Below are 12,209 nucleotides of genomic sequence, written 5' to 3'. Positions count from 1 at the left end.
CGCCGTAGGCCTATGAATGCCGTAGGATATACTCACCTATGAATGCCGTAGGCCTATGAATGCCGTAGGACACACACGCCTATGAATGCCGTAGGACACACACGCCTATGAATGCCGTAGGACACACTCGCCTACCCCGTGACGAGCCGGAGCGGCAACACAGCCAACCATCATCCACCACTTGCTTGCACACCAACCAACAGCTTCTACAGCCACTCACTGGTGCTCATCGGCCAGTTGTTACTATTACCTCTCCAGATTCAGGGCACCTATTTAACACGTTCAGTATGTCATTTTTAGAGGGGGAGCCATGTACCAACCGTGTGTCACACAATTGTACATAATTCCTATTGTATATATTATGCTTGTATCTGCGCTCTTCCCTCGCACTAAAAAGAACCTGAATGATCATGTCTCCGGTTTTGCTCTGAACTTTGTCTGTCCCTCGAACATGCCATGTCCTGTTGCCTTGCCGTTTTGTATATAAAGAAGAGTGTTCCTTAATATATAACTCAGTCGTTTCCAATCTGCCTTTGAGTTCACAACTCCTCTCTCGGCCCGTCACAATGGTCTACTTACAAATTTTTTCAACTTTTGATATCCAGTAGCACATGACTTAGGTGATGTCCTAATTCTGGAATGGTAATAGTACAACTGAGGGTGAGGGGCGTCATCCAGCGGCATGGGTGTGGGATGGCATTGGTGGGTGGTGGGTGGCTTCGTCACTGTTCAGGAATGTCAAAAAGTAGGCATTGGTGTCCTACAACATTCACTCCTGCATCAGTTGCTGTTGTATGGATGTTCCCTTCGTCAGGAGGGAAGATGTTGATTGAAAGTGGAGAATTAGCTGCCCATAAGGTCATCAACGCTTGTTATCAGATCCTTCCTGGGCAAGGTGTCAAACCCGGGAGGGTAGCTCGAACTGGTTCCAGCAGGCTTTGCAATGAAGTAGGTTCACTTCATGAGGAGAACCACTTGCAAAAAGAAAATTGTGAGCAATACTGATAATTTCCCTGAGGGCCATCAATGCCTTTTGATCTCCCATCGGTTCTTGAGAGAGTTGAAAAATCTGGCTGGCGATGGGAAGTACTACTTTAGAAGCAAGGATCTGATGGCATTAAATCAGTGATTTCTGGGAAGGTGTCAACAGGGATTGCAAAGAAGTCGTAGTTGGCTTTGCTGCTTGAGTGTGTCATGCCCTTGATATGGAACTGAATCTTGATGCACTGAAACCAAGCAAACGCATCCATACTGATGAAGAGCGGGATCCTCACTGTGGCAGCAAGAATAGAAAGAGTATGGGTCAGTGGTAGGCATCGTCGAAGGATACAGCGGACGAAGTGGTGGACTGAGAGTCAGGCTGGTTGGTTGATGCACTCCATACGTTATCAAGGTATTGATAGAAGGACAGCTCTTGAAAAACTAATTTTATTTAGAGACAGCACAGGTAATTATATGCCTCCAAGGGGTCACTTAAGGGTGACAATTGCATGTTTACAGTCAATGTTTTGTTATCGGTAAGAATGATATTGGCATAAAAATAGATAACATGACAACGGAGAAATTCTAGAGTTGAAATTAGTTTGTTACATTCGACGAAGTTTTGACGTGGAGTCTGATGGCGGTTGCTGTATTGTAGAAAATGTACATAGGGCATCCTTCTCTAATTGTATGCACATTGCTTGCTGCACATGCTATGCAAAAACATAGGAAGCAAGAGTAAAGAGAAGAGAGGAGAAAAGAAGAGACGTGGTGGGGTTAGATATACGCTAATGCTGCTCTAGTAATAAAGCTTTTTCGGGTAAATTTATTATTTGGAAAATTAATTGTCTTTCATGAGAAAAAATTATAATCTCTGTACTGCATTAAAATTTAATTCATACATAAATATATCTGTAGGGTACTAATGCTAGGACAAGGTTTGTTATTATTATTATTATTATTATTATTACAGTATTATTATTATTATTATTATCATTATTATTATTATTATCTGTGAAGCTGTAACTCAAGAGTAAACTTTAAAAGAGAAATACAGAGATTTAACATATTAATATGAACAATGTTACATACATAAGTAACAGATGAACTCAATAACGTTATAAAATATCCCTGCAATTAGTGAAGTAATTCGTTGAAAAGCAGTGTAATCAAGTTTAATGAAGAGAAAGTATAGATTATACCAACAATCTCTTATATTATTGCCAAAAGGGGAAATAAACATAAGCACAGGAAGTGAATAGGAGAAAATAACAATAAATTGATCGATTAGATATTATGTGTCGTCAAACGATCATGGTAACCACGGTCCAGATATACCAGGTCAGCCAGACAGCGCACCGATTTTAAGCCTCTTCTGCGCACCTACGTCATCTGAAGGGGCTTAGTGTTGGCGAGACCCTTTAAGAACGTAGATCTATCACACAGTCAATGTAAATGAAACAACATTTTACCTTTGGAAAATATTCTATCAAGTGACAACTTTCATTTTTTTTTTCTTATGGTTGTCCTTGAGGTTTTCTATACTTTATCAAATTATTAAGATATCGCATTCGAAAATATAACGATATCTTAACAAAAAACGCAATAACATCGTCAGGAACTTCAATACAACACTGTCTTAATTCTAAATAAAGCTATTTAAAACTAATTTTTTCCCTCCATGAGAGCTTCCCCGTGTACAGCATTAAAAATCTCCCGCATTATTAACAAATGTGAAAAAAAAACTGACTAGAAGGTGGATATAATTCCCCCCGATTAACACATGCTATCCAAGTATCATTCCTTAGCACTTCTTAGGTCTTATTTCCTAACACAGGATATTTTACACAAAATCTCTTTATGATATATCTACCAATGTATTTAAGAGCTTCTTCCTCAATTACTCTCCCAATATCTTTCTTTATTTCTTTATTTGCTCTCACAAGGTCTTCTTCCTCGTCTAAAGCATCTTTCTTTAAATCAAAATCTAAATTTCTGAATATCTGCGTTGTTAGGCATATTTCTAACGCTAAGTCCCTTTCTTTCGTTATAGATTCATCGTCTTTGGCTGATTCATGGGATTTTTCAGCAGTGGTGATATTACAATTTCCACTTAATACTTTAATTTCCTTTCCTAGTAAAAATTTTCTTAGCCAAAATTTAAAGTTCACAGCATAACGATGATCATAGTGCCCATCTATTTGCCTTATAAACCCAAAGAAATGTTCAAGGCAATCTTGATTTAGTCTTTGTGTGAGTAGGTAGTCAGTACTATAGGAGCTTTGTAACATATCAAACAAAGCAATGGTAGATTTACATGATAAAATCATTCCTTTCTGAAACTTGAAAAGACTTTCTGTATTAGGATTTTTAACTCCCATAGTATTCATTATCTCGATTACCTTGAGCAGTGTACCCGTTTGTTTTTCTACATCAATACTAAAAGCATTGCTTTTACCAAACTCTCCATACATGGAGGAAGAATTCATTATGTCGAGCCAATCATTTATTAAAAGAATAAAATCAGATGTTTGATTCCAGTTTTGAGACTCCAACAGTCCTTTTTCCCTTAAATATTTTAATGAGCTAGCACATGACCTAGACAGTAATTGAATTGCTAATTTAACGCACTGTCTTTGTTGACCTGTTACAGTTCAATGCATTCCATTAATCTTATATGCAAGCCCATATTCTGTTTTGGTTTTATTAAGCATTTCCCGTATGCCATCATCTGAAATACTCCCTCCAGTCTTGAGGAAAAAACCGGAGTCAATAAAACTATTTGTAACTAATTTAATTAAATGTGGGATATCTGAGAAAACAAAAACTTCTCTTTCTGCCTTAGGATTTTTGAAAGATATCCTATTTTCAAGAGGGTCAATGCTAAGTTGTTTCCACATACGCAGTTACTTGGCATTATTAGTGACGGAATGAATGAAAGAATGAATGAATGAAATGATTATTGTTTACGTTACCTCTATAGGTAGCTAACTAAAGTAACGGTCCTTTGTTTTGTTTACCCACATGTGTGAGACGGGGAAGCTTGACGTCACAGTATGGGTGATTCACAGTTTAGCTGCGCGTTGGCTGACCTGGTATATATAGACCTTGATGGTAACTAACGCCGATAATAGAAGTAAGAAATGCTGAGACAAAGAAACAATGGTAACGGGAGAGGGATGAGGTTAGGAATAGAAAAGGGAAACTACATCACTCCGCAATGAGTGTTTGTAGAGGACGTTGCCGAATGCCACGCTCGTGACAGAACCGCACGCAGTAATTTCATGTAGATCCTTTGGAGTCTGTATGTCAATAACCTTAGACTCTCTTATTACGCCAGTCTGTAAGAATTCACCTTTGCTTCGCTTTTATATTCCTCTTGTCTTACCGGTCTGTTTTACGTTTGCTGCGAGAAATTTGTTTTTAATTTGACTCTCTCTCTCTCTCTCTCTCTCTCTCTCTCTCTCTCTCTCTCTCTCTCTCTCTCTCTGTTTTCTCCAATACCAGCTCGCTTTACTTTCGATAGCGTATCTCCTTGGCAAAATTAGGAAATGGCGTTTGAATCCTGAAAACTCAGAATGTCTCTGTTCTGAGCAACAAATTTTGTAGATGGCTGTTATCCAACCGTTGTGTGTCGCAGTTAGGGATGAGAGAGAAAGAGATAAAGAGAGAAGAAAACAAATACGAGGGTCTATCCAGCATAACACTTTTATATCATCGTAACTGGAGGGCCTCAAAGAAGCAATCGTCATTCTATGTGGGTGAAACCATCCAGAAGATATTCAAAGGAAAGATGTCCAATAATAAAGTAAGACTAAGATCCTCAAATAAAATTTGTGGATTCCGACGGGATAACATGAACCACATTACATAGCTTGAGGGTACACTCGGCACACTATTCCGTTTCCTTATTTCTTTTCCTCGCTGGGCTATTTTTCATGTAAGAGCTTATAGCTTCCTGCTTTTCCAATTATGGCTGTAACATAGCTAATAACAATAATAATGAAAATCATAATTATTTGGCTTTACACTAGTTGCAACCTGGGACTCATTAGTGAATTTGGCATTAGTTCATCAAAGTAAATGCCTTTAGCGATTTTTTTTCGTAAGTGGATCGCTCTTTTGTATATGCCCTTCTGTTTCTGACTTAATAGCGAGATAATTATTTTCCACATGCAGATTTTTACCATGCATACTTTCATTCGCTGTTTCTTATACCATTTTCCAGGGACCCTATTTTTCCTCCCCATCACAAAAGAACCATCTTCATTACACCGCGTTAATGAAATCTTTCAACCAAGGCATCAGGTTCATTTTCTATTTTCATTGCACCTTTTAAACGAAAAAAATTCCAAGCACACTTCAGAGTGCTCCTGGCATGAAACTTGGTCCCATTTGCATTTATATAACTGTTGAATTAAAATTCATTTTCTCTCCTGCATTCACAGGTGGTCATCGAACCTTGCTCTCAATAATGATTTCAACCATTTTCTCTCACTTCATTGACAAGGGAACCGTTGGGAAATTCATTCTTTGTCAAAGGGAAAGCAGTCGTCATAATATAGTTTCGAAATTGCTAAATTTTGACACAGTTGACTCTTAAATTACAATCTATTTCAGGAAGCCACCCCCCCCCAAAAAAAAAAAATGTCAGTGTATGTTCTGGTCATTTTTTGTCTCAAAAGTTGTCAGTTTATATGAGAAATGTTAATCTATTTAGCTAAAGAGTCATTACATTTATCAACCATCTATTCGTTATTCTGATTTTGATTCATCCAAATGTAGGTCTATACGTATCCATGTACCCTTCCATATAAGAAAATGTTTATTAATCCACCCTTTCCTGAAAAAAAAAAAATTCTTTGCTGCCGAACTTGAAGATATATAATTTTCGATATTGAAAAATCAAACTGAATTATCTTTCCATCCACCAAAATCCATTTTTTAATCTCTCAATCCATCTATTCCTACTCTCTCATTTCAAAACATATCTTTCTCTAAATTGAACAGTATTATAGTAACGTTCTCAATCCAGTTTTTTGATAATTTCCATAGGAATATTTTTTGACAACATTAAAAAACGAAGTTTATTTAACGTCTAAAAGACTATTTTAGGTGATTTTCATTTGACTTCGTTATGATTTAGTCATATGTTTTATCATTTTACACACAAGCTTTTCTTTAACATTTTATATATATGCATACATATATATATATATATATATATATATATATATATATATATATATATATATATATATATATATATATATATATATATATATATATATATATATATATATATAGTGTGTGTGTGTGTGTGTGTGTGCGTGTGTAAAATTAAAGAGGTTAATAATGTCAACGAGTTATGGCTAGATAATTCTCTAATTGACTAGCTAAAATTCTAGAGAAGTAAAAAATTATACGAAGATTCACCCCTTTTTTTTTCTCTCTCTGTCTCTCTCTCTCTCTCTCTCTCTCTCTCTCTCTCTCTCTCTCTCTCTCTCTCTCTCTCTCTCTCAAGCACGCGCACAAGCTTATATTTAGTCGAAGCCTTTTTCTTCATCTGATTGCTATGCTGAAATGTGACATTTTGTTTCTTCTTACAGAATGACTGCCTGCTTTGTAAATGATAATTCTCCAGAGATCGTCTCAACCTTAGAAATTTTATTTTCCAGTCCATCATAAATTGGGTCATTTTATACAACTTCTTTTCAACAGCTTCATTTCATAATATTTTGATTATTTACATGTTAACTTATGGTTTGACCTCTTGTTTGAAGACAGTATGTTACTGTGAGCAAATTGAAAAAAATTTAGCATCAGAGCTTATCAAAATGGTTTAGAGGCATTAACAAATCTCCACCCTTTGTGCTCCTTGTCATGACTTCCAAACGCCTTATGGTTCTCTTCTCTGCACGTATCTAGCGCAACCATTCGTTACTGAGATTTTGAACTTATTGAAATGTCTTACTATAAATCTAATTCATATGGTGAGGATCTATATCCTCTCTCAGGGATTGGCTCTTTGGCAGTTAGAAATATTTAAGTACGATCATATATCAGGCTACTTATCAGTTAGTGAGATCTGTGTTGCAATATGGACATGAGTCGTGGTATGACAATGAAACAATCTCCATCAGATTTTGTAGATTTGAGAGTAAAACCCTCAGAAGAACATTGGAAGTTAATTGACAGGACAGGGTTAAAAATAAAACTATAAGAGAGATTACTCGAGTGCCGTATGTGGTGAAGGTTATGGTGAGGGGCAGATGGAGATTGTTTGGGCATGCTTTTCACACTTCTTAAGACAGGTTAGTTTCCCAAGTGTTTAAATGGGCTCCATGAGGCGTTAGAAAGGTTGGAGAACCCAGGCCCGCATGACTGAGGTCTATGAAATGTGAGTAGATGATGAAAGGTAAAGTATTGAATTAAAAGCTCAAGATCGAGAAGATTGGCCAAATCTAATCGAGCGCCTTTGCGTTAATAGGCGTAGGAGAAGATGATGATGATGAATAAACATTTGATCTTTCTATAGAGTAGTGCTATTCCTTTTTACCATTGATGTTATGGAATATATCATTATATTTATTTTAATTGTTAGTTTTATTGGCATCGAATGTCCTTTGAAGGTCAGCTTTGAGTCGTAATTTGGTAGTTTGTAATTATTTCTTGTGTTATTAGAATGCTAATATGAATACTGGATTCTGTTCTCCTTCTTAGGAGGAGATAGCTCTATGAAATCGTCATCGCCTTGGAATCCTAAGTTTAAGACCCGTCCGATACATGACTGATTCCACTGGTTAAACACAACTGTCCATGTGAGGGATAGAGTGGGACCCGTAAGGCCACCTATTGTGTTACCCATTTCCCAAAAAAAAAAAAAAAAAAAAAAAAAAAAAACAGCAATTATTCTCCTGTTTAGACTATTATTATTATTATTATTATTATTATTATTATTATTATTATTATTATTATTATTATTATTATTATTATTATTATTATTATTATTTACTAAACTACAACCCAAGTTGGAAAAGCAGAAGGCTATAAGCCCAATGGCTCCAACAAGGAAAGTAGCCCATTGAGGATAGGAAATAAGGATATAAACAAACTACAAGAGAAGTAATAAACAATAAAATATTAAAACAGTTAATGAAACGTACTTTAAAAAAAATAAATTAACTCCCCCAAAATTTTTTGTTTAGAGATTGCCCAACAAATTTTATTTAAGTCAACGAAAAGTATTCAAATAGCTTAGTAAATTTAAATAGGTGGGAGAGACGATAGAAATACTCCTGCTACATTCTTACTTGAAACAGAACTCTGTTTAGGCAAAATTATTTTATTTTCAAGTTGTTGTTTTTCGCTCGGTTTTATTCTGATTTCGGGATCTGTGAGGTGGAAGTTACACGGAAAGAAAGATCGCAAAGGGTACACAAAATATTCTGTATTTTCAAATACAAGTAAAATGAAACAGAATGAAAAAGAAAGCTTAATATACCATTGGTCGAGATGTTTACTAAAAAAAAAAAGGAAAATTTTCAAGATAAAACTCATTTTATTTTTAATATCGTGATTCATCCATTAAAATACTTTTGTCAGCCAATAGAAAACTCCTAGTCTTGTACCTATTTGTATTTCCTTCGCTATTGTATTTCTACTTGATGGTTTGCTTTGACTGCATTTTTTTTTTAGATTTTCCTTTAAGCTATCTTCAAGCAATATCGTATGCTGAAGTGGACACATAAATTTCCTTTTTTATCTTCAGTATATTGACCTTTCCTAATACACCTTTTACCTTTTTCGCATGATCTGATTTTTCCTTATTTCCAGAAGAGAGCAAAATCTTTAACTTTATGGGAAGTAGTTTCACTGGTAATTATCTTTTACAATATTTATGGATAAAAGTTTAGGTAGACATTATATGCAAATTAAGACTAAGTCAAACAAGATAGTTTTACTGTAAGATCATAACAAATGAAAGATCTAGGAAGAGAACAAAAGTCTTAGGCAAAGACGGGTAAAGGAGAAGAAACAGTTATGATGAGGAAATCGAACTCTGTGAAAAAGGTACGGTACATAATTGGAAAAGACAATACAATAAGAGAATGTAGATGACCCACTAAAACATTAAATATTTCTTGTAAAAAAGTTTAACTTTCCTAGGTTTAACTGAAATTTGATAAAAAGAAAACTATCACTGAGGAAAAATATAAAGAAGCATACTCAAACAGGTTAATTTTTTTCATACCGTGAGTAGTTGCAAAAATTCTAGTAATATTTTAAAAAGCAATAGATAAAAAGGGTTTCCGTAAAAGAAATGAAATATAACAGATACCAAGAATAAGGCTGAAAGATATATAAACATAAAAAAGGTTGTTTTATTGTAAACAGTTTTCAGTAGGAAATAAAAGGAGAGGATTACTAAAAATGTTTGCAGTAAAAAAAATGTTCTTTACGAATGTCATCTTTCCTAACTCACAAAAAGAAGAGAACAGAAAAATAAATTCAAAATCGGATTTCGATTGCGTGAACGTGATGTAGAGGAAATTTCTGTTACGGAAATATTCTAAAAAGATAAGCTTGTAAAAGTTTTTCCTTGTTAATGCATCCTGCACTCTAAAGAAAATTCCTATGAATTCCAATAACTACAATATATATTACTTTTATATCGGCTTTCTTTGAACAGAATATCATCTGTCATTCTTTATTATAAACAGTTATCTCCCCTATATAATAAAGAGCAAGTTTGGGCAGAGTACCATCCACCTATTGAGATACTACCGCTAGAAAGTTATTGAGACCATTGACTGTTCAAACACTACTACATTCGATCTTTTTCCATCTGGTAACAGCTTATTTTCCCTTCCCGTATACATGCACCGAACAGTCTGACCTGTTCTTTATTCTCCTCTTTCCTTATTCACCTGGCAACACTAAGATTACCAAACAATTCTTCTTTGCTTAAAGGGTTAACTACAACACTGTAATTGTTTAATGGCAACTTTCTTCTTGGTAAGGGTAGAAGAGACTTTAGCTAGGGTCAAAGTAGCTCTTCTTGGAGAAGGATACTCAAAAATCAAACCATTGTTTTCTAGTCTTGGGTAGTGTTATAGCCTCTGTACCATTGTCTCCCACTGTCTTGGGTTAGACTTCTCTTGCTTGAGGGTACGCTTCACTCAGACACACTATTCTATCTGATAACTTGAATAAAACACCATGCCATGTCTATTAATATTGGTAATTAAAATCCACCATTATATAGCGTAGTATATCTATATAAAAAATGCAGAAGCTTTCGCATTTTTCACAAAATTTTATCTTATTTCTCTTCCCTTTGTTTTTTATTTTTTTTTCAGTTTATATATGAAACATTTATTTCAATGTTGTTACTGTTCTTAAAATATTTTCATTTGATTGTCCATTACCTCTAATGTAGTTTATTTATTTTCTTATTTCTTATCCTCACTTTGCTATTTTTACCTGTTGGGGCCCTTGGGCTTATAGCATCCTATTTTTCCAACTAAGGTTGTAGCTTTACTAGTAATACTATATATATATATATATATATATATGTGTGTGTGTGTGTGTGTGTGTGTGTATGTGTTTATTTATTTCCGGTCACGCCCATATTTATCTAAACATTTAGCCGTCATTTATGACGGGCCGCGTTCACTAGTTTTTAATAATCATCAAAACAGATATTTCATTATGTAAAAATATTTCAGAATAAAAATCGCCAAAAAGCACCTTAAAGGGAATTGGAGAATAATGGAAATTAACTGGAAAATGATTAGGAAATTTAAATTTCACTGTTGTGTCACTGTTAGAAAATTGATGTTTTATGTAAATTAATGTCACTATCATCGCAATTACGACAACGCGAGCAAAACATGAAGATTTGAAGGTAGGTAAAATAAAACACATTACAATTTGGTTCTGTGAGGAAATACAGACATTCATTTAATTAACTTTGAATCTTTGAATTGACAGCTCCAGTTTGCAAAGTAAAGTAGTGGACTTTCTAACATTATGTAAGTAAAAGTTAGGGGTATGGGCAGGATATGTAATGACAGATACTCTATGGACAAGAAGAATAACTGAATGTGTCCCTAGCGAATGCAAAAGAAACAGGTGAAGGAAGAGTAGACGATGGATTGACAGACTAAGAAAAGTAGCGGGTCTAGACTGGCATAGAAAGACCATAATCAAACGGAGGTTGAAGGATATGTTTGAGGCGCTTGTCCTGTAGTGGACTTACCACGGGAGAAAGATGATGAATTAATACTGTACATCGGTGAGTTTACTGTCTCTCATCCAATTTTTCCCCGATATCTATTGAACATCGGGGAAACTTTAGTATATCTGTTTATGCTTACTTTTCATCGGCTTGAATTGTTAGGCGAGTCTATCTCTGACCACGCTTGTTGCTCGCGATTAAACTTCATTGATAGCGTTTAGTTAAAGCTTCACTATTGGAAAATAGGAATCACCTGCTGACAACCTTTTCTTGAAGTGTTTCTATATAGTAATATATTTCTTTCAATTACTTGTTTTCATATAAACAAACTTGTTCACGAAAGTACGTCACTACAACACAAACGCAGGCTCGCGCGTTCACGCAATAATAATATATATATATATATATATATGCATGTATATATATATATATATATATATACATGCATACATACATATATACATACATACATGCAATATATGTATATATACCATGTGTACATATATACGTAGTGTAGTGTATGAAACAATACAGTATCCCCAAACCGAAAACAGGACTATTAATAATATCTAAACCTTTCTATACATATATATATATATATATATATACATATATATATATATATATATATTTATATATATATATATATATATGTGTGTGTGTATATATATATATATATATATATATGTGTGTGTGTGTGTGTGTGTGTATATAAGATAGCCAATTCTTTCCATACGGACTTATGGTGTAAGTCCGTATAGAAAGGATTTGCTGTATTTTCGTATAGGTTTAGATTCACGTGTATTATATAAAGTGTGTGATTTATACAAATGCTCAATTAATCATACTCTCTCTCTCTCTCTCTCTCTCTCTCTCTCTCTCTCTCTCTCTCTCTCCTAAAAAGGAGGTAGGTGCATTATATGAGAGAGAGAGAGAGAGAGAGAGAGAGAGAGAGAGAGAGAGAGAGAGTATGATTAATTGAGCA

The sequence above is a fragment of the Palaemon carinicauda genome, chromosome 12 (assembly GCF_036898095.1).
Source record: "Palaemon carinicauda isolate YSFRI2023 chromosome 12, ASM3689809v2, whole genome shotgun sequence".
Classification (NCBI taxonomy): domain Eukaryota; kingdom Metazoa; phylum Arthropoda; class Malacostraca; order Decapoda; family Palaemonidae; genus Palaemon; species Palaemon carinicauda.
Note: the sequence above shows the minus strand (reverse complement) of the source record.